Genomic DNA, 24,333 nt, shown 5'->3' on the forward strand with positions numbered 1-24,333 from the left:
GATCACCATTCTGAAATAGTTGGAGGAGAGTGTGTATGCTCACTGCCTTCCATTGGGCCACAATGGTTTTGCTCATTGATGCATATGCCGGTGTTACCCTTTAGGAGGGCTTTCTCGACGAGTCCTGAGTTTGACCCAAATAGGTGATGCACACGTTAGCGGGCCTTGCACATAGCAGATAGTAACGGGTGTTTGGAGTCCTGCTGGCACGTCCCTTGCCCGTATAGGGTGGAGAGGCCTATGTCTACATATAGCAAATGCAGTTTGATGTTTACTTATTGCGGCTGGTCTGGAATCCCGGGTAACATATAAGCTAGCTGTGAGAGTTGGAGGGCAAGAGCATAGTGCTCTATAAACAGAAGACTCAGCCCTCCGCTGCTACGACGGCCTTCCATTTCGACACAGCTAGGCGAGGTCTCGAAGAGCCCTGCATAAAAGATCTTATTCTGGAATCAATGAGGAGAAGCAAGGCAAGTGGTACTTGGATGGGAAAAATTCCAAGAATATAAACAAAGTGTGGGAGAGTTACCATGCGCAACCCTTGGACTTTGCCCCAGCCCAGACCATTTCTCAAAATCGCATTTCATCTGGTTGATCATTAGGTTCAGATTATCCAGGAACATCTCCACCATGCCTTTATTCACCAGAATACCCAGGTACTTAATGCTGGATGGTTGCCAGCAGAAGGGGTATGCATGTATAGCCGACTTTGTGGTGGTGGTCGAGATAGGAAGTGCTTTGCTTTGTCCCAATTAATTTTATAACTGGGAAATGCTGAGAATTCATCAATTATTTTCAGCAGAGATGGCAGAGAATGGTGCTGATCTGTGACAGTAAGCACAATGTCCTCTGCAGAGAGATATAGTTAACACCTTCAGCGCGGCGCAAATTCTCGCGCTGTGCTGAAGGTTCTAATGAGCCAACGGGCTCATGACGGAACGGTTCTGTCATGAGCACAGGCCAACCGACGCTCATGACGGAACCGTTCCGTCATGAGCATCGAAGGGGTTAAGAATCACTGAACGCCTGATACATTGGCCAAATGGTCGATGCCAAAGGTTCCATGGCATGAAGGAATGAGCGGGGAGAGAGGGCTGCCCTGGCGTGTTCCTCTGCTGATAGGAAAGGGGTCTGATAAGAAACCCCCACAATTGACTTGCGCAGTAGGATTGTCGTATAGCAATCGTACCTTGGCGATGAATTGATCGCCTAATCCAAAGCATTCCATTACCTTAAAAAGATAGTTACATTCGATGCAATCGAATGCCTATTCTGCGTCGAGTGAGAGCACCAGCACGTCGATGTGGAGATATTTGGCTGACTAGAATGTGTGGGCTAAGGTGCATAAGTTATGCTGGAGGAGGAGCCGGGTACAAAGCCCACTTGCGTGTGATGTAGCAGGAACGGGAGGACTTTACATAGGCGGGAAGCCATGACGATCGGCAGGAGTTTGATATCACAATTAAGTAACATTATGGGACGGTAACTACCACAAATAATGGGGTCCTTTTCAGTGTTGGGCAAGATGGTTATCACTACTCACATATAGCAATTAACATAGCGGAGAGTCCCAGTACAAGGTAGACACACTAATCCTCCTTCAGCCCGGTTGCTCCCCCACGCTCCAGCCTGGTATCGTTTGACCTCCTGCCTTCGAGATACTAGCGCTGCATTGACTCAGCTAATCTTTCATTTTATAGCGCTGCACGATCGCTTCATAGCGCTGCACTGTTGGGATTTACTTATTTATTTAATTCATTGTGCTGCTCTGTCTATTTGACTTATTTAATCAGCGCCGCACTGTCGCTTTTATCTAATTATTAACGCGACGTCGCTGAGGCAGTTACTTTGCATTTAAATTATATTCAGCTGTTAGTGCGTGTAAGGCTCTCGCCTTTGACCCTCCATTTTGTGTTGTTGTTGTTGTTGCCGCCCCTCCTCCCGCCACCGCCTCCCAGCTGCTGCCCTTCCCACCCACGATTAGTATCCTTCCTTGCTCCCGAGATCACTGTGACCGCCTGGACCCTCCTTCAGCCCGGTTGCTCCCCCACGCTCCAGCCTGGTATCGTTTGACCTCCTGCCTTCGAGATACTAGCGCTGCATTGACTCAGCTAATCTTTCATTTTATAGCGCTGCACGATCGCTTCATAGCGCTGCACTGTTGGGATTTACTTATTTATTTAATTAATTGTGCTGCTCTGTCTATTTGACTTATTTAATCAGCGCCGCACTGTCGCTTTTATCTAATTATTAACGCGACGTCGCTGAGGCAGTTACTTTGCATTTAAATTATATTCAGCTGTTAGTGCGTGTAAGGCTCTCGCCTTTGACTCTCCATTTTGTGTTGTTGTTGTTGTTGCCGCCCCTCCTCCCGCCACCGCCTCCCAGCTGCTGCCCCTCCCACCCACGATTAGTATCCTTCCTTGCTCCCGAGATCACTGTGACCGCCTGGACCCTCTTTCAGCCCGGTTGCTCCCCCACGCTCCAGCCTGGTATCGTTTGACCTCCTGCCTTCGAGATACTAGCGCTGCATTGACTCAGCTAATCTTTCATTTTATAGCGCTGCACGATCGCTTCATAGCGCTGCACTGTTGGGATTTACTTATTTATTTAATTAATTGTGCTGCTCTGTCTATTTGACTTATTTAATCAGCGCCGCACTGTCGCTTTTATCTAATTATTAACGCGACGTCGCTGAGGCAGTTACTTTGCATTTAAATTATATTCAGCTGTTAGTGCGTGTAAGGCTCTCGCCTTTGACCCTCCATTTTGTGTTGTTGTTGTTGTTGCCGCCCCTCCTCCCGCCACCGCCTCCCAGCTGCTGACCCTCCCACGCTCCGCCCCCTCCACCATCCATTTATGGCCAATGGTCCCACGCGCAGCGTCCACGCGCTCCGGCCGCGCCGAAGGTGCGCCAAAGGTAAGTCCGTCTACGCCCGTCCGCGCCTGGACCGCGCCCAGCGCCAGACCCCCTGCCCCTCGCGCTGCCCAGCCCTCCCGCATTACCTACGATGCCGCTACCCTTCTAGCCCTAACCCCGGTCGCGTCCCCAACTGCGTCCAGCAGCACCCGGACACACTCATGGACCATTCTCTTGCTACTCCTGCAAATTCAGTGGCACCGTCAACCACTCCGCTACGACCACTCCACAGACTACCGACCCCAACCACCTACAATGCATCCTTCTCAACACCCGATCGGTCCACAGGCACGCCATTGACCTATGGAATCTACTAGACACCATCTCTCCAGACGTCGCCTTCCTAACAGAAACATGGATGAACGCTTCCTCCGCCCCAGACATCACCATTGCCATCCCTGAAGACTATAAGATCACACGCAAGGACCGTACCGGCCACACAGGAGGAGGAATCGCTATCGTCCATAAGAAATCAATCCGCATCTCAACCAGCTCTGACGCCAACCTCGCCAACTCCGAACACCTTCACTTCCAGATCCACATCGACCCCAAGACCACACTCAGAGGCACCCTCCTATACAGACCACCAGGACCCCGCGCAAAATTCAGTGAAGACATAACGGACTTCATCACCCCACTCGCGCTCCCCTCCAAAGACTACATCCTTCTGGGAGACCTCAACTTTCACCTTGAAAAGATCAACGACCGCAACACCACCACCCTCTTGGACAACCTCGCCAACCTCGGACTTAAACAACTGGTCACTTCCCCCACCCACATCGCAGGTCACACACTCGACCCCATCTTCACCTCCAGCAAGCATGTCTCCTTCAGCCACACTACGGAGCTCCTCTGGACTGACCACAGCTGCGTTCACTTCACCTACAACAAGCCGAAACCCACCAACCACCTCCAACCAACTCTGCAAAGAAACTGGAACAAAATCACCACCGACCAAATCTCCGCATCACTTCTTCTAAACACCCCAGCCCACTCTTCTAACCCAAACCAAGCCGCCGCCAACCTCACCCTATGGCTATCCAACACCGCCGACACCCTAGCACCACTGAAAAAACGTCAAAGCAAACCTGGCAGCAAGAAGGCCTCATGGTTCAACGATGACCTTAAGAAGTCCAAGAAACTCTGCCGCTCCCTTGAAAAGGCCTGGAAAAAAGACCCAACCCTAGCACCAAGTACGCCTTCAAAAACGCCACCCGCACTACCCACCAACTAATCCGAAAGGCCAAGAAAACAGCATTCAAGGATCGACTTGACAACAACGCCCACAACAGCAAAGAACTTTTCAACATCGTCAAGGAATTTTCCAATCCCTCGGCCAACTCCAACGACATCACCCCCTCTCAAGCCCTCTGCGACTCCCTAGCCTCATTCTTCCACAACAAGATTGCAGACATCCACAACAGCTTCGACAACCAACCCGGAGACCAACCCACCCAACCATCTGCTGAACATTCTTCCCCCGTGAACACCCTTAACGTCTGGAACCCAATCTCCACTGAGGACACAATCCGCCTGATGAATTCCATCCACTCAGGATCCCCCACAGACCCTTGCCCTCACCACATCTTCAACAAAGCAGACTCCGTCATAGCACCGCACCTCCGAGACGTCATCAACTGCTCCTTCAACTCCGCCACCTTCCCGGAAGACTGGAAACACGCTGAACTCACCGCCCTGTTGAAAAAACCCACAGCGGACCCCACCGAACTCAAAAATTACCGCCCCATTTCGCTCCTTCCATTCCCGGCCAAAGTCATCGAGAAAGCTGTCAACAACCAGCTCGCCGCTTTCCTCGAAGCCAACAAATCCCTCGACTCCTCACAATCTGGCTTCCGAGCAAAACACAGCACTGAGACCGCCCTCATCGCAGCAACAGACGACATTCGAACTCTACTGGACAATGGAGACACAGTCGCCCTCATCCTCCTCGACCTCTCTGCAGCATTCGACACAGTCTGCCACAGCACCCTTCTACAACGCCTCAACAACACCGGAATACAAGGAAAAGCACTTGAATGGATCACCTCGTTCCTCACCGGAACAACCCAGAGAGTCCGCCTTCCACCATTCAAGTCCGAGGCTACTGAAGTCATCTGTGGTGTACCACAAGGATCCTCTCTCAGCCCCACCCTATTCAACGTATACATGAGCCCCCTCGCGGCCATTGCCCGCCAACACAACCTCAACATCATCTCTTACGCGGATGACACTCAACTAATCCTTTCTCTCACCAATGACCCCAGCACCGCCAAAACTAACCTACACGAAGGAATGAAAGAAGTTGCCGAATGGATGAAACAAAGCCGTCTGAAACTGAACTCAGACAAAACAGAAGTCCTCATCCTAGGTACATCCCCCTCTGCATGGGACGACTCTTGGTGGCCGGAAGCCCTTGGAAAAGCACCCATCCCGACAGACCACGCACGGAACCTAGGCGTCATCCTGGATTCTTCACTCTCAATGAACAGACAAGTCAGCGCCGTATCCTCATCCTGCTTCAACATTCTTCGCATGCTCAAAAAAACATTTCGCTGGATCCCCACCGAAACAAGGAAAACAGTCACCCATGCTCTGGTCACGAGCCGACTGGACTACGGAAACACCCTCTACGCAGGTACTACCGCTAAACTCCAGAAGAAACTCCAACGAATCCAAAACGCCTCAGCCAGGATCATATTGGACATCCCGCGCAACGAACACATCTCTAGTCACCTGAAAGACCTCCACTGGCTACCCGTCAATAAGAGAATCACTTTCCGACTGCTAACCCACGCACACAAGTCACTCTACGACATCGGACCAGAATGCCTCAACTCACGACTGTCCTTCTACACCCCCTCCCGCCAACTGCGTTCTTCCAGCCAAGCCCTCGCCACTGTACCTCGCATCAACAAGACCACCATGGGAGGCAGATCCTTCTCATACCTGGCTGCTAAAACATGGAACTCACTCCCCGCTTACCTTCGCCTTACCCAGAACCACCTAGCATTCAGAAAGCAACTTAAAACGTGGATATTTGACAAGTAATCCTCCTCCCCTCTCTAAGCGCCTTGAGACCCTCTGGGTATGTAGTGCGCTATATAAATTCTCTGACTTGACTTGACTTGACTTGTGATGCCAAAGTGACACAGGCGGTTAAGTGTATACAAAAAAAGATGAGGAGATCGTAGGTAGCTGCTGGAAAGCTAGTATAAAATGGCTATAAACTGTGTATCTTGAAAAAGAGTAATCGGTTATCCTACACATCAAACATGACGTATTGTATGTACTTGGCCACCTCACAGAAGGAAGCATTAAAACACAAGTAACTGGTCTTCTAGCATGTGGCCCGTTTTGAACCGTGAAAAGAGAGGAAATACCTAGTTCCTCAGCAGTACACAATGCAAACAGATTAAAAAACAAGCTAATGATGCCCGCTTGTATTCATAGTGTTCCAATTGTGTCGATAGCTCCCTCACCTTGTTCCTGGGAAGCAGTAGATCACGCCCAGTGGTCCCATTGCAGACAGTACGCCGGTCAACTTTTCCAGTGAACGGGTCCCTCACCCACACCGTCAAGGCCATCGCGTGGGACTGAAAGGAGTACAACCTATCTCGAATGAACATCCCAATCGACCTCTGTGCACAATTGCTGGTGTGGTTCTGTTTAGAACAAATTCACAAAAATACTCTAATTACACTTTTTTGTTTGAGATAATATCTCAATTAGTGTATATCGTACGAGCTGGCATCTATTGTGGTATGGAATGTGCATGTTGTAAAGGAAGAGGGCTCCACAAAGAGATAAGTAAAGCAGGAGCTTTATTGCAGCACAGATGTAGGTAGGTCAGTCCCCAGTCCAACCCGAGCTCCAACTGCCAACAGGGCGAAGGAGCGCTCCAGAACTCAGAACTTAGGAAGGGATCTAGAGTGCTGGCCAGGGAAGGAAGCCAAGCACTGTACAACATATCTCCCCTCGTTGCAAGGAAAGAAAACACATGAAAGGGAAACGTACTAGTGTACATAGTCATTCAAGTATGTGGGAGGGCGACGAGAGCGGGAGCTCCTTAAACCAACGTCAGCCAAGGGAGAGGAGACAGGAGCAGGAACGGAAACAGAAACAAGCGAAGCAGGAGTACGCAAAGAGGTACCCTTTCGCATATGCCATTGCCCTGTGGATTGTAAAGACTGGTCTTCTGATGTCTGATACCACACTCATTCACAAAATCAGTCATCTTCAAAGACGTGAGTTGAGTCCCATTATCTGAAATGAGAACAGAAGGGTACCCCTCATTGATAAAAGTGCTTTTCAAAAATTTAATGGTGGCATCAGTGGTGATTTCCTTTACGAACTGAACACACAGCCACTTGGAGAAACAGTCAATTAAAACAATTGCAAAACGATAATCAATAGGCAGTTCATTCATAGGTCCTATGAAATCAATGCAAACACTATGCCAGGGAGTATTTTCAAAAACAATTTTTTGCGAGGACTGAGAGCCCAATACTTTGAGATGTTTCTCCCCCTCCTTGCAGAAACTACACTTTGTAACACAATCCACTGCATCATTGTCGATAGAGGGCCACCAAAAGTTCAGTTTGACGCGGCGTTGAGTCAGACTTTGACCCAAGTGCCCTTCATGAGCCAAGTCTAAGATCCTTTTCCTTAATGAAAAGGGAGGGACAAAACGGTCACCCCGCACCAAAACATCTTTACCCTCCAAAGAAAATTCGTCCAAGATTTTTAGAAAGGGTCTGACTGAAGGACTAACAGTACTTTCCCTCCTAGTACCATTGGACATAAGCCCAATGACAGCCTTCAAGGTCAAATCCTCAGCCATGCCTTTGGACCATTCATCACGAGAAAATGAACCACCGCCCACCGAAAAAACATCCTCCATCACTGCAACCGCAAGATCATCAGACGGAATCACCGAGTCAGAATCAGTGGAAGGAATGGGAAGTCTAGACAGGCAATCCGCTTGGACATTCCTCCACCCATGAACAAATTCGATCTCACACTGATAATCTTGCAAACGGGAAGCCAGTCTCGCTAATCTCGGGGAACCCTTACCAGCCCCACCAGGAGCTAACACATTTAGCAGGGGTTTATGGTCTGTACGTAGGACAAACTTGTAACCCCAACAGCCTCAACAACACCGGAATACAAGGAAAAGCACTTGAATGGATCACCTCGTTCCTCACCGGAACAACCCAGAGAGTCCGCCTTCCACCATTCAAGTCCGAGGCTACTGAAGTCATCTGTGGTGTACCACAAGGATCCTCTCTCAGCCCCACCCTATTCAACGTATACATGAGCCCCCTCGCGGCCATTGCCCGCCAACACAACCTCAACATCATCTCTTACGCGGATGACACTCAACTAATCCTTTCTCTCACCAATGACCCCAGCACCGCCAAAACTAACCTACACGAAGGAATGAAAGAAGTTGCCGAATGGATGAAACAAAGCCGTCTGAAACTGAACTCAGACAAAACAGAAGTCCTCATCCTAGGTACATCCCCCTCTGCATGGGACGACTCTTGGTGGCCGGAAGCCCTTGGAAAAGCACCCATCCCGACAGACCACGCACGGAACCTAGGCGTCATCCTGGATTCTTCACTCTCAATGAACAGACAAGTCAGCGCCGTATCCTCATCCTGCTTCAACATTCTTCGCATGCTCAAAAAAACATTTCGCTGGATCCCCACCGAAACAAGGAAAACAGTCACCCATGCTCTGGTCACGAGCCGACTGGACTACGGAAACACCCTCTACGCAGGTACTACCGCTAAACTCCAGAAGAAACTCCAACGAATCCAAAACGCCTCAGCCAGGATCATATTGGACATCCCGCGCAACGAACACATCTCTAGTCACCTGAAAGACCTCCACTGGCTACCCGTCAATAAGAGAATCACTTTCCGACTGCTAACCCACGCACACAAGTCACTCTACGACATCGGACCAGAATGCCTCAACTCACGACTGTCCTTCTACACCCCCTCCCGCCAACTGCGTTCTTCCAGCCAAGCCCTCGCCACTGTACCTCGCATCAACAAGACCACCATGGGAGGCAGATCCTTCTCATACCTGGCTGCTAAAACATGGAACTCACTCCCCGCTTACCTTCGCCTTACCCAGAACCACCTAGCATTCAGAAAGCAACTTAAAACGTGGATATTTGACAAGTAATCCTCCTCCCCTCTCTAAGCGCCTTGAGACCCTCTGGGTATGTAGTGCGCTATATAAATTCTCTGACTTGACTTGACTTGACTTGTGATGCCAAAGTGACACAGGCGGTTAAGTGTATACAAAAAAAGATGAGGAGATCGTAGGTAGCTGCTGGAAAGCTAGTATAAAATGGCTATAAACTGTGTATCTTGAAAAAGAGTAATCGGTTATCCTACACATCAAACATGACGTATTGTATGTACTTGGCCACCTCACAGAAGGAAGCATTAAAACACAAGTAACTGGTCTTCTAGCATGTGGCCCGTTTTGAACCGTGAAAAGAGAGGAAATACCTAGTTCCTCAGCAGTACACAATGCAAACAGATTAAAAAACAAGCTAATGATGCCCGCTTGTATTCATAGTGTTCCAATTGTGTCGATAGCTCCCTCACCTTGTTCCTGGGAAGCAGTAGATCACGCCCAGTGGTCCCATTGCAGACAGTACGCCGGTCAACTTTTCCAGTGAACGGGTCCCTCACCCACACCGTCAAGGCCATCGCGTGGGACTGAAAGGAGTACAACCTATCTCGAATGAACATCCCAATCGACCTCTGTGCACAATTGCTGGTGTGGTTCTGTTTAGAACAAATTCACAAAAATACTCTAATTACACTTTTTTGTTTGAGATAATATCTCAATTAGTGTATATCGTACGAGCTGGCATCTATTGTGGTATGGAATGTGCATGTTGTAAAGGAAGAGGGCTCCACAAAGAGATAAGTAAAGCAGGAGCTTTATTGCAGCACAGATGTAGGTAGGTCAGTCCCCAGTCCAACCCGAGCTCCAACTGCCAACAGGGCGAAGGAGCGCTCCAGAACTCAGAACTTAGGAAGGGATCTAGAGTGCTGGCCAGGGAAGGAAGCCAAGCACTGTACAACATATCTCCCCTCGTTGCAAGGAAAGAAAACACATGAAAGGGAAACGTACTAGTGTACATAGTCATTCAAGTATGTGGGAGGGCGACGAGAGCGGGAGCTCCTTAAACCAACGTCAGCCAAGGGAGAGGAGACAGGAGCAGGAACGGAAGCAGAAACAAGCGAAGCAGGAGTACGCAAAGAGGTACCCTTTCGCATATGCCATTGCCCTGTGGATTGTAAAGACTGGTCTTCTGATGTCTGATACCACACTCATTCACAAAATCAGTCATCTTCAAAGACGTGAGTTGAGTCCCATTATCTGAAATGAGAACAGAAGGGTACCCCTCATTGATAAAAGTGCTTTTCAAAAATTTAATGGTGGCATCAGTGGTGATTTCCTTTACGAACTGAACACACAGCCACTTGGAGAAACAGTCAATTAAAACAATTGCAAAACGATAATCAATAGGCAGTTCATTCATAGGTCCTATGAAATCAATGCAAACACTATGCCAGGGAGTATTTTCAAAAACAATTTTTTGCGAGGACTGAGAGCCCAATACTTTGAGATGTTTCTCCCCCTCCTTGCAGAAACTACACTTTGTAACACAATCCACTGCATCATTGTCGATAGAGGGCCACCAAAAGTTCAGTTTGACGCGGCGTTGAGTCAGACTTTGACCCAAGTGCCCTTCATGAGCCAAGTCTAAGATCCTTTTCCTTAATGAAAAGGGAGGGACAAAACGGTCACCCCGCACCAAAACATCTTTACCCTCCAAAGAAAATTCGTCCAAGATTTTTAGAAAGGGTCTGACTGAAGGACTAACAGTACTTTCCCTCCTAGTACCATTGGACATAAGCCCAATGACAGCCTTCAAGGTCAAATCCTCAGCCATGCCTTTGGACCATTCATCACGAGAAAATGAACCACCGCCCACCGAAAAAACATCCTCCATCACTGCAACCGCAAGATCATCAGACGGAATCACCGAGTCAGAATCAGTGGAAGGAATGGGAAGTCTAGACAGGCAATCCGCTTGGACATTCCTCCACCCATGAACAAATTCGATCTCACACTGATAATCTTGCAAACGGGAAGCCAGTCTCGCTAATCTCGGGGAACCCTTACCAGCCCCACCAGGAGCTAACACATTTAGCAGGGGTTTATGGTCTGTACGTAGGACAAACTTGTAACCCCATAGATACGTTCGAAAGTAGCTTGTTCCCCACACCGCGGCAATAGCCTCACGCTCAATTACCGAGTAGTTAGACTCAGAGGAGGACAGAGGTCTGGACGCGAAAGCAATGGTTTTTTCAGCACTACCATGCCTTTGTAAGAGAACTGCACCAAGGCCAATGGCACTGGCATCGGCCATGAGAATGGAGGGCCGAGCAGTGTCAAAAGGAGTGAGCACATTGGCCGATTTGAGTTCTCCTTTGATGAGTCTAAAACAGGACTCATGTTCAGAGGTCCAATTAAATTTTACACCTTTTTTGAGTAAGGATATCAGGGAAGCAGTCTTGGATGAGAAGTCTCTTACGAATTTCGAGTAAAACTCGATCAAACCCATAAAAGAGCGAAGCTGATCCTTGTCAACCGGGGAGGGTGCCAACTCAATGGCTTCAAGTAAATTTTTCTTAGGTTTAATACCTTCTTCAGATAAGCAAAATCCTAAATACTCAATTTCTCTCAAGAGAAAAGCACACTTTTCTTTTCTTAGAGTCAAACCAGCCTCATCCACCCTGATTAACACATCCTGTAAGATATTGTTGTGCTCTTGTAGGGAATTACCATAAATCAAGATATCGTCTTGAAAATATAGTACCTTATCAAGACCTTTGAAGACTTCAGAAACAAGTCTCTGGAATACGCTAGCAGCTGAAACTAGCCCAAAGGGTAGCCTGGTGAATTGAAATGTGCCCTCACTGGTGATAAAAGCAGTTAAATGTTTGGAGCTTTCGTCCAAACAAATTTGATGATAGGCATGTTTGAGGTCTAACTTACTGAAGAACTTTGCTCCTTTGAGGGTTGATACTAATTCTCCTATGTTAGGTAAGGGAAACACATCTGCTACAACACACTTGTTGAGGGAACGAAGATCCACACAGAACCTGATCTTGTTGTCCGGTTTCTGCGAGATCACAACGGGCGAAACCCAAGGGGACGCCTCGACGGGTTCAATGATTCCCCCTTGAAGCATCTCTTCAATAGTAGCGTTGACCTCATCTCGTAGGGCAAAGGGCACTCTCCTTACTTTGTGCTGTACGGGTGAGCTGCCATCCTTGAGGACTATACGATGCGAATACCCAATGAGTTCACCCAACTCATCTCTAAAAACGTTTTTATATTTAGTTAAAATGACCTCTAAGGATGGGGTTTCAACAATAGAAATGGGATTATCGGATCTAGGATCAACCACTATGTGCAGATCATATTGGTGGTGACAGCCTAAGATTGCCGGACCATCAGCAGATATGTAAATCTTCCCACATGCCAATCTTCCTTTGAAACCAATTTCAGCTTCGAAGAAGCCCAGTATATCAATTTTCTCCCCCTGGTATCCAGATGGGAAAATGTCACACATTTTCAACACTCTTTCGCCCCACACACTTTTCATCAGGGAATTAGGAATTATAGTCCATTTTGAACCTGTATCTACCATGAGTGTAATGAATTTTCCATCAATAACAAAATCATCCTTAAAAGGATTACCTCTCTGGTTATCACACGCACACACTGTGTCAGTCAGGACTAGGATTTTGTTGACATCACGTCTCAATTCATCACTCTCGTTCACAACTGTAACCCTTGAATTGTTCTTGTTCCTACACATTTTAGCGAAATGTCCACCTAGAACAAATCTTTTGATTATTCTTGGTAAAGGAAGTTTGTTGTGTGTTCTTTTTCTGAAGAACATAACCCTTCTTCCTGACAATTGCGATGGCAGCAGCTTCATCGTCACTATTTTCGCTATGGATACTCTTATGAGAAATGTCTGCTACTTTGGTCTCCAAACCACCTTTCTGCAGTTCCTTCATACACTTTTCGCTTTCTTCTACAATCTTAGCAAGTTCTATAGCATCTTTTAAACTTGGATTCTTTGCCGCCCATAGACGTTCCTGTACTTTTCTATTGTTGGCTTGAACGACTAGCTGGTCTCTGATTAGCTCGTCAGCCATCTGGCCAAAGTTACATTTGATAGATAACTCTCGCAATCTCGCCACGAATTCATCAATGCTCTCCTCAGGCAATTGTTTATTTTTATAAAATTTATATCTTTGGAGAATAAGATTTTCCTCCTTGCCAAAACGGGTCTCCAATCTTGCTATCGCTTCCTTAAATTCATCAAAGTCAGCTTGTGACCCTACAGGTAGAACTTGAGGCAAATACCTAAATAAACGTTGCCCTTCTTTACCCAATGTGGTCATTAGTAATGCTTTTTTCCGTTTGGGTGAATAATCTTCGCCGTCCAGAGCTTCAATGTAATTATAAAACATTACTATCCAGTCTTCCCAAGCTATCTGAGGCATGCCAGGCTCTGATAGGAATTGAGGAGGAAGAGCGACATTGATGGCTTGGGCCATGTTCACAGACCACAAAAAGAGTAAACAAGTAAACACTCCAATTTAACCAGAAAAGAATAAAAATAAAGGCTTACGTTTATAATGAAGGAGAGCTGAGGTGAAGAACCAATATCGGCAACAAGCAGATGCTTAGCGCTCAGACACGAGCGTTTCTATGGAGATCCAAAATATCTAAATAACAGTAAAATGGCCGAAAACGTCGTGTGTAAGACGTTTGTAATGGTTACTATAGCGAGAGTATATGCGCTAATGAAATGCGCTCCTGAAACGAGATATATCCTCAAAGACGCAGGTTCGCTGTAGCGGTGCGTTCCAGTGATACTTTAGCTTGCGTTTCAATGACGCAGCTTCCGGTTATCGAGCAGTCACTTCCGTCGTCTGCGTTATGCTGTCAGAGCCTGCGCAGACACTGTCAGAACTTGCGCTTCAATGACGCTATCGCTGCTGGCGCGTGTTGCGTTGCTAACGCGCGTTGCTAAGCGTTAGTGTTCTGGTGGCGCGTGCTTGGTGCAGCGTTGCTGACGCGCGTTGCTAAGCGACTCACCGTGATGTTAGTCAGTTGCGGTGACGTCACTTAGTGAACCAGAAGTCCTCCGAAGGCAAGGTTATCGGATAAAAATGTTTTTTGGCAAGCAGTCGTCTGCGTCCTCGTTCCTCGCTATGCACACGGGGTTCTTGAGGGGATCTTGAGTCTACCGCACTGTAGGAGTTTCTTGCAGCTGCAGCAATACGTGGAGAAGAAGAGGTTGGACACTCCACAAGTCCAAGTCACCAAGTGTTGTAAAGGAAGAGGGCTCCACAAAGAGATAAGTAAAGCAGGAGCTTTATTGCAGCACAGATGTAGGTAGGTCAGTCCCCAGTCCAACCCGAGCTCCAACTGCCAACAGGGCGAAGGAGCGCTCCAGAACTCAGAACTTAGGAAGGGATCTAGAGTGCTGGCCAGGGAAGGAAGCCAAGCACTGTACAACAGTGCACTTAACTACTCAGGGGATTGGGATCATGCTAATCATTTCCTTGTTGTATAGGGGAAAAAAATGAGTTATTTTTTAGTTACCCTCACACACCCAAGTGGTGTCATGCTTCATCATCGGGTAACCCCGACCCCTAAAAGTCGAGGTGGGCTCAACCACAGTGTTGGGTAGCTCTTAGTTAGATGAAGACAGGGGGACTTAAAAATAAGAAACCTAGATCTGACCCCTGGTTTCCCTTTATTTTTGGGTCAGATCTGGTTATTAAAAAATTAATAAAAATGGGTCTCTTTGGAATTCGATGGTCCTAAGACCCTAGTGTAATTGCTGACATGTTTCAGTCCAAAAGAGCCATAAAGGTCCGGGACTTTCGTCAGGGCAAGTGTTGAATCCCCCTCTATGTGTAGGGAATTATAGGCAGGAAGTCCCTATCCTATATATCTATCAAGGGAAGAGTAGCTTCTCCTTGCTTGTGTATTAGTGTGTTTCTGTATCGCCAGGCTCCATCTGTAGGGCACAAGAAGGTTAAAAGAAACATAATCACATATACATTATAGCTGCACAATCATTGCATAGTGCATAATCTATAAACACGCATGGTGGCTTCAGTGTGCATGCCAAAAGAGTGGGGAAATGTATCCAGCTCAGTGCCAGTCAGCCGTAAAGTGACAGTGACCGACTTGTTTAAAATGACAGGTTCACTTAATCATCCCTTATATTCTAGTGCCAGCTTGGTTTATAGAATATGTAAGATAGTAAATAAAATACCAGTATGAAGGTCTCAATTGCAAATGAACCTATATATGTAAAAGACCTATCATGCTTGTGGGATTCCAAACGTGCACTCATACCATGTGCGTGTTAATTTGTTCATATAGTGCTTTTGGTAATTCATTTGTTCAAGCATACCACATGCACGTTAGTTTTTTTCGTACGCGCTTACCCAAATTTTTGGGGTGTTTTGCCACTCACAGGACCGAGGGTAGCGGTGTAGTGGTCCTAATCATATATTGAAGGAATGACAGACAATATTATAAAGGGGTGTTGTGTATCCGAGAGATAGAATACCTCGCAGTCTCGAAAGAAACCCCCAATACAATGGGCTGACGCTTCGTGCTGTTTATAGCATCAGCAATGCCCAGTTCTCGTGAAGATACCTCTGAGACTTACTCGATTTGAGGCCTCACCCTCCTAGTAACCTTCGTTCCTCCCGGTCCCCGGCTTGTATACAGAAATGTGCTGCCGAGTGAACGATCTTTAAATGAAGTGACAGTAGCTTCCATCGGTTTGCTGGGTCCGCGTAACTCTGACGCTTGACCCGGAAATGACGTCATGACGTCGCAGCCTTACTCTTGGGATTCCGGTGTTTTGACTTGTCATTCCAAAAAGACATGACAGAGTTCCGAGACAGTAAAACTTGGAATTTTGTTCTTCAGCATAAATTCTGCTATCCCTTACCAGGTACTGATGTCTACCATTATAAAACCAAGTTGAGTAAAGGAAGTATGGCACAAAGGTCCATCAGAGAGCCCTAAACTACTCTTGGTGTGCTCTGTCCTTATTACGTGTGTTTCAGTGTAAGTTATTAAAAATGGCATTTGGTCCCATCATATAACACGGGTGCTCGTCGATGTAATCACGCAAAGTACTCATTAAGTTATCTTTTGATGTCATGGGGCAATAACCGTTTCGGCTTGTAAACAGCAGTAAGGATAATATTTTGTCAGTATCTTAAGTAGGAAGCTACGGTGTAACATGTTTAATATGTCTGTTGCCACTGGGATATTATTTCATCCTATTGTGTGGAGGGTCGCTGGTGTATTCAAACCAAATAGTAACTAGGCTATTTACTGTTGTTGAGAGGTAACTACAGTTTTTTTGAAAACAGACGTAGTTTTGAAAGATCGATGCCAATGCTTTATCAGTATTCATTATAAGTAGGGAACAACAGTATAAGTGGTTGTTCATTATACTTAAGGGTGATTACCAGTGTTACTCATGTCAGTGGGACTTTTTGTTTGTGTGTATCAGAATCATTTACGAAGCTGGACCCATGGCATAGAGTCATTCAATCCCACTTCATGTGTCCTCAAACGGTACACCCACCTTTGTTCCTTTTCCAATAGTATTTTTTGAAGGTTGTTTGTGGTCTTAACCTTCTCAATGACCGTCCATTTGATATCTGTGTCTTTATGACCCTTTTCCACATGGTGGGCTGTCAATTTTGTTGCTCTGACAGCTCTCCTGATCATACTTCTATGCTCGCAAATGCGGGTCTTTATCTTGCGTGAGGTCATACCTACATACATTAGCTGGCAAGGGCATTTTACGAGATAGATGACTCCTTCTGTATTACAGTTTGTTTGTGACTTCTGCTCCCATGGGGTTGTCATGCCTAGATGCAGGTACTTTGTGTGTTCTGTGAATTCACAAACCACGCACATACCGGATGGAAAATGTCCCATGACTGGTTGTGCGTTCCAGAGGGTTGGTTGAATACTGATCCTAGTTAGGAAGCAGTTGGTATGTACCAGCGTGTCTTTTAAGCTCCTTTTCTATTTAAATGAGAACATAGGTCTCTCAAATTTAGTTGATTGGAAGTGAGGATGTGCTTCCCTCGGTGTATTTCGTGCTCTTTTTCTAGCATTTTCAATGATCCTGGTAGGATACTTTTTTGCTTTTAGCTTTTGGGTGAGGACCTCCGTCTCCTTTTTGTAGTCCTGAATGTTATAACAATTCCTACGAATGCGTAAGAACTGTCCTATAGGTAGGTTCTCCCTCAGAGTACGGGGGTGAGCGCTGTCAAACCTCAGTAAGCTGTTTTTATCAGTTGGTTTTGTATAGAGAGAACTATTCAATGTACCATTACCCGCAATGATGTTAATGTCCAGGAAAGGTACTGTCTCCCTGTTGTTGCTCATTGTAAAATGCAGGTGTGGGTTTAATTGGTTGATCCATCTCTCAAATTCACTCAGGCTTCACTTCAGTTCTGTTTAGAACATCACTAGTTTTCTAAATTTTTCAAAATGTTCAACACAATATTTAACAATTCTTCTTTCCTCGTTTTACAAACTAACATAAAAATAATACGAATATAATCATGCTACTACGTATTGCATTCGTGATTTTCAAACCAATGATTTAAACAATTTATTCATCATTTACTGCAAACTTTTCAAAAATAATAATACAATCCTTTACAATTTTTCCATATGATAGTATGGGTCACGGTCTATTTTCTCACTTTCAACCAGCATTTTTTTAGAAAAGATCAACATGGCACTAGTGTGTTTTCTGTATTTATTGGAAGTTGTTTACAATGAATGTTACATACATTTTTAGTTGGTTTATAAAAGCGATTGTATCATTAAGATTATGCATATGTTCAGTTTCAGGCCCCTGAGGAAGATCCCACCAGGGCTCGAAATGCATCAGGCATTATTTGGGAATCAACTAGAAAGCAATACTATCATATGAAAATATTGAGAGCTCCTTAGGACTTGACCAATCTTTGCACGATCTCATAGTCCTGGTTCACCTGTTTCAGACGAGTGTGAACATGTTTGCGTGTATGGTCTATTTCCATGGTTTTGCCTATGAACAGCAGCATGACAATTTCTTTAGAGAAAACACAAGCAATGAAGTCAATATAAACAAGCGGCCGTGTGGAACGAGGGAGAGGAGGGGGGCCTCGCCCCCAATCAGATGGCTGCAGGTAATTAAGTGCAAGCGGAGGGAAACTGTAGTTAGGGACGGCTGCCTCGGGACTACTCAGAAGTTCCCATAGGGCCAACAGCCAACAGAAATCAAGTAAACAGCAATGCCACAGGTAAACTAATCACAAGCTGTATAACAAATTACACAGAGTTTCACCCAACATATAGATTACTTTAGGTCTCGCTGAGACAGCGCATGCAGCGCATGCGCTGCAATCAAGCGACCTAAAAATGTATTCAAATAATCACAGAACAGAAATGAAGACACATGACGGCTCTCCTCAGGGCAATCTGTAGGTCACAGCCTGCAAGACAATAATGCAAATAAGAAGGTGTGTCTTGCGCCAATCAAAGGACAGAGAGAGAGTGAAGGAGAGAGAGAGAAAGAGAAGGAGAGAAAGAAAGATGGACAGAGAAAGGGCAAGAGAGAAAGACGGACAGAGAGGGGAGAGAGAAAGACGAAAAGAGAGGGGGAGAAAGACACAGATTGCAGAAGAGATGCACAGGGAGAGAGAGTGCCAACACTGCGCACACAGGCCTCACGGCTCACCTACTGACACCAGTGTGTCTCCAACCGCGTGTCGGTATGTAGTGCAGTTCACTTGGTCCCACAACTGAAACAGAGTCCCGATACATGAATCGCAAAGTACATACAATTGCACATGACATCATTGCCGGTCTGCCCCTGCACACCCAGGCAGCTGCACCCCAGCTCCTCAAACCGCCCAGCTGTACAGGCCTGTCAGGGTTTTGCAAGTAGCCTCTATTTATGCTCCTAAAATAGTGAATAGGGCAAGGACAATAGCAAAACCTAGTTGGGTAAATGTGTGGTATCCGTGCCTTTAAAATAGGTCTTCTCTGTTACAGTGTATATAGGTTCTCCCTGCAGTATATGTAAGTGTCCTACCCAAGATGGCCGCCGCTGTGGCCATTGAGGAAAACCTCGAGTTAGCATATGGTCTAGTTCAGTGTTCTTCATACTGTGGGATGCGCCCCTCTAGGGGGGCGCGACACCATCCTTGGGGGGGCGCGAACTCCTCTCTAATTTCACAACTACTCTCTAATTTCACCTTTGTTCTCTGTGGCAAGTCGAGGGAGGAGGGAGGGGAAATCGACGAGGCACGAAGTGACCATTCTTTTATTATGCTTACCCTCCCAGGAGGGGGTTAATTCATTCAGCTTCAGCAAGGAGGCAGGAAGTCTCCTCTACTAAACCGACAACTGCCTTTCGAGGACATTTAATTTAGGAAAAGAGGTCTGTGATGGTTTCTGATGATATTCACAGAAGCCATGGTGACGTGGGAGGCGCTGCTTTAGGTGACTGAGCCCAAATGCAAATTATGGTTCGTGAAAAAATGAGAACAGCGCCAATTGCAAACAGGAAGCATTTAAAGTTGACACGGAGCCCGGCCCCCCTTTGAAATTAAGTGAATCCATACCAAGAGCACAAAATCGTAAAGAACAAAATCATCCAGAAATTGGGCAAAGTCACAACATTCAGACCATGAAACAGGACATATTGTTGCAGCCTCATTTTGACACATTTATAGAAATTGATTTGTGGCTCTTGCCAATGGTCCCTTAACCCACATTCCTGATTGTCTGTCCCCAGAGGTGAAATACAGAAGCCTCATTAACATACAAATGGTATTTTAAAGACCTGTGAAGTGCTTGGGTGGGGGGTGGGGTGGGGGTGTGTGCCCTGAAGCTGTATCAGCCCAGGCACAGACAGGCAGGATGAGATGAAGAGGGTGATAGAGGGAGGTAGAGGGAGGGAGACAGAGGGAAGAAGAAACAAGCATTTGCAATGCAATAGGTCTCGCATTAGCAAAGTTTGAAGTTGTTGGTATTTTAAATGGCATTGTTTTTTATCTATTTGTTTTTAAAAGCATCCGTGGTGCAATATTTATTATAGATTTATGTAGCACTCTGTTCTAACGTTGCATTAGGGGCAAATTAACACATTCCGTGCTGCTTGACTCCAGCTTAATATGAGCATCAGCTGAGAGGCCACTATTTGAATGGGCACAATAACAAAGCTGTATTTAACTGCCTTGGGGACACCTCTATTTGGAGGGTTGCGGCTAAGTACTGTAACAATTCCCGCATCTCCATGATAGTCATTTTCCTGACAGTGGGAGGACGGTGCGCAGCCGGCCCTGCTAGGGTTCAAACTCACACTCTGCAGCCTGCGAGGACATTTCTCCAGCAGATGTGTGTACCCGCTCAGTTACCTCCTACCACCATCATGCACTCTGGCAGAAGTTACGAGGGGTAAGCTGGGCTATAGCGCACACGAATCATGATGTCCTTGAGGCGCTTTCAGGCAAAGTCCCATCTTAAAAGAGTGAGAAATGCTAAAGCAAGTCAAGGGTCCATGATAGTGCTACAAGGTGTACATCTGACTGTTGAGGCAAGCTAGTCCAGATGCATTAAAAGCGAATTTACACATTCCGTGCTGCTTGACTCCCGCAGAATAGGAGCATCAGCTGAGAGGCCACCATTTGAATGGGCACAATAACAAAGCTCTATTTAACTGCTTTGAGGACACCTCTATTTGGAGGTTTGCAGCTAAGTACTGTAATAATTACCACATCTCAATGATAGATATACTTTTTAGTGTACTTTTGATAAATATACAAATATATTTTTAAAAACGTTAAGGAAGCTAACAAGAATACTTTCTTAATTTATAATATTACAAGTACCTTACCTTATAGTTACGTACTAAATATAGCAAGGCTTTCAGCTATCCAATTCACCGAAGTGTCTCCGTTGGAACAAATGTTTGCAAATGCTTGCTTGTGTGTGCTTAAGTAGAGGAGCGGGAAAGGAAGGCAGACAGAGAGGGAGGGAGGGAAAGGGAGGGAGAGGGATGGAGGGAAAGGGAGGCAGACAGAGGGAGAGCGAGGGAGGGAGGGAAAGGAAGGAGGGAAAGGAAGGTAGACAGAGGGAGAGCGAGGGAGGGAAGGAAAGGAGGGAGGGAATGGAAGGCAGACAGAGTGAGAGCGAGGGAGGTGGGAAAGGGGGGAGGGAGAGGGAGGCAGACAGAGGGAGAGCGAGGGAGGGAGGGAAAGGGAGACAGAGAGAGGGAGACAGAGAAAGGGAGACAGAAAGAGGGAGACAAAGAGAGGGAGAGGGAGGGAGACAGAGGGAGACAAAGAGAGAGAGAGAGGGAGGGAAACAGAGGGAGAGGGAGGGAAACAGGGAAACAGACAAAGGGAGACAAAGAGAGGGAGGGAGACAGAGAAAGGGAGACAGACAGAGGGAGACAAGGAGAGGGAGGCAGACAGAGAAAGGGAGAGGGAGACAGAGAAAGTGAGAGAGAGGGAGACAGAGGGTGACAGAGGGAGGGAGGGGGAGGGCGACAGAGTGAGGAGGGCGACAGAGTGAGGAGGGTAGGAAAGAGAGGGAGACAGAGAGGGATAGGGAAGGAGAGAGAGGGAGACAGAGAGAGAGGGAGACACAGACAGAGAGAGAGAGACAGAGAGAGAGAGGGAGTGAGACAGGGAGGGAGAGAGAGGGAGTGAGAGGGAGTGAGACAGTCTGAGTGAGACAGGGGGAGAGAGGGAGAGAGAGGGAGAGAGAGAGAGAGAGTGAGAGAGAGACGTGTGTATGCCTGGTCTGGTGGCTCAGTGGACGAAGGAGTCTGCTGCAGGGACCTCTGTTCAACCTCAGTTTTTTTTGTTTTCTCTAGCCTCGCCCCCTCCCCCACTTACCCTGCCCCCCCCGGTGCGGCCCTCGGACACAAACCACACTGTAAATTTGGCCCCCGAGAGAAAGTTTGTGACTGCCCATGGTTTAACACGTTTGAAATCCTACTCTGCCCTCAATAACATTCTGAGTTACTTCAAGTGTCTTCGAATGAACCTTGCATTCAGACAACTCGCTTCTCATTCTCAAAAATCCATCCACAGATTGAGCGTCTGTGACGAAAAACTGGCACACCCGTAGCATTTATGTTGGTGGTGTTTTCAATCAATGTCATGTGTAAAACAAAGCATCCTAGTAAAAACAATTTGCGCACATTTTATCTAGGAAAATGGTGGTTTGAGCTATGTAATAATCTGTCATTTCAGCACCCCCACTCACAAACCTGCACTTAACTAAACACTCTTATTATGTTGGACATTATATGCTGGATATGGCCCCGGGTTTGGCGCGGCGGTAAATATGTAGTGTACCAGATTCCGGAAATTTCTGTCAGGTTTTGGGGGGGGGGCCAACAGCTGAAAAAAGTGAGCTGGGGGGCTCAACCTACAAAAGTTTGAAGACCGCTGGTCTAGTTGATGTGTGCAGCACGCTGTTTAGCAACTGCGCACTTCAACTGCTTTGGTTCCTGAGGTAGCAGCTTGAGTCCGCTTCTCCGTGTCTATGTCCATGACAGGAGTTGGCAGAGTCTGTGGCAATTCGTTGAGGTCCCGAGTCGGCTTATCTGCGTGTATGCACAGAGTGCCATTGTAATTCCAGTATATAATTTCCCTGAAGTATTCCACAGAGTTAGAAATATCCCCGCAGATTTTTTCCCATCTTCCAAAAGATTCCAGATTTCAAGAGGCAGCGAAGGAACTTCACCAGCTCGAAGCTTCGCCGTGTCTACCACAGCAGGAGTGAGGTTCTTTTCCGCTAGCAGCTTCCAGGACCGACTCAGCGGAAGGTTCCGCTTGACTCCCAGACTGTTGTAACAGTGGACAAGGAGAGTGACAATAAGCTAAGCGGCACTTCCTCTCTTTGGCTGCAAACTTGAATAAAAGTGTGCTGACCCTTCTTGCGCTTTCCCTCGCTTACCCTTTCCCCTCTTGCGTACCTTGTACCTTTTTGCGCGTAGAAGAACTTCACAGTATGGATACTCATCAGAGTTAAGAAATACTGTTAGAACCTCTCCACAGAATCCCAGTTAAGGCAACTATCGGAGGTTTTCAGGTATTTACAATTGGTCCTTAAGGGAGGGGTTAGCAACCCAGTTAGGATCTCACAATAATGATAGTTTGTACTTTTTCAGGCATGAAGCTTCCCAACAGTTACTACCAATCAATATGAAGAGTAGCAATATCTTGAGGACGACTGGTAGGATAAGCTTTGTTTATTAAATAGAGAGAATTGCTAGAAGGTGGGTTGTTGTTTATTCTCTCCCCCCCCCCCCCTCAGTGTATTAGGCACCCTTCTGGAACAGACAGCAGAAGCACAAACAGAGCTCCGCAGTCGGTGAGGGTGACAGCAGTTCTCAAGGTGTCTCTTCTCTCTTCCACTTCCCCTTTTCCCCCTCGCTGGTGGATTTGCTCTTGGTGGCGAAGACACTGGAGGGTGGGCGATTGGAACTAGCATCAATACTGCCTCTGCAAAGAGATTGAGCCTTCTGAAAATGTCTGCCCCAACACACCCAGGCAGCTGCATCCCAGCCCCTCCCAACACCCAGCAGTGCCTGCCCGACCCTGCACACCCAGACCTCACTGCTCACCTTCCGCCACCGGCGTGTCACAATGAGGGCTCACCACATGCCGGTGCAAGAACATGGCACCCTCCACCTCATGCATCCCGCTCCGCAGGCTACCAGATTTCCCTTTTGATTCTGGGTCTTGATTTCACCATGGCAGAGGACATATCAGTGCACCCGACATCATCGCAGGCTGCACACCCACTCAGTCCTTGAGGTGCCACTAACTCTGTGATCCTGGAGGTGAGGCTGCATGGCGGTAGACCCACACTGCCCGCTTGCCTACACTGAGGTGTCCCTGCAATATACCATATATTGGCCAGACCACACAAAAAGTCAAAGTAAGAATCTTGCAACACATGAGCTGTATCAGATGTAAGACACAAGGAGGCCCTATGGTAGAATATTTCACAAACCTCAATCACACGCCAGAAAGTCTCAGATGGAGGGTGTTGAGAAAATCAATGCAAACCCAAGAGGTGGTTCCATGTCAGCAGCCCTGAACAGGAAAGAATGTAAATGGATACACATTTTAGATTTGGTATCTTCAGGTTTAAATGAGCACGAGGAAATATCCAAACAAATGGGCTTGTTGTAACTTCAAGTGCATTCGAGATCA

The sequence above is a fragment of the Lissotriton vulgaris genome, chromosome 1_1 (genome assembly GCF_964263255.1).
Source record: "Lissotriton vulgaris chromosome 1_1, aLisVul1.2, whole genome shotgun sequence".
Taxonomy (NCBI): domain Eukaryota; kingdom Metazoa; phylum Chordata; class Amphibia; order Caudata; family Salamandridae; genus Lissotriton; species Lissotriton vulgaris.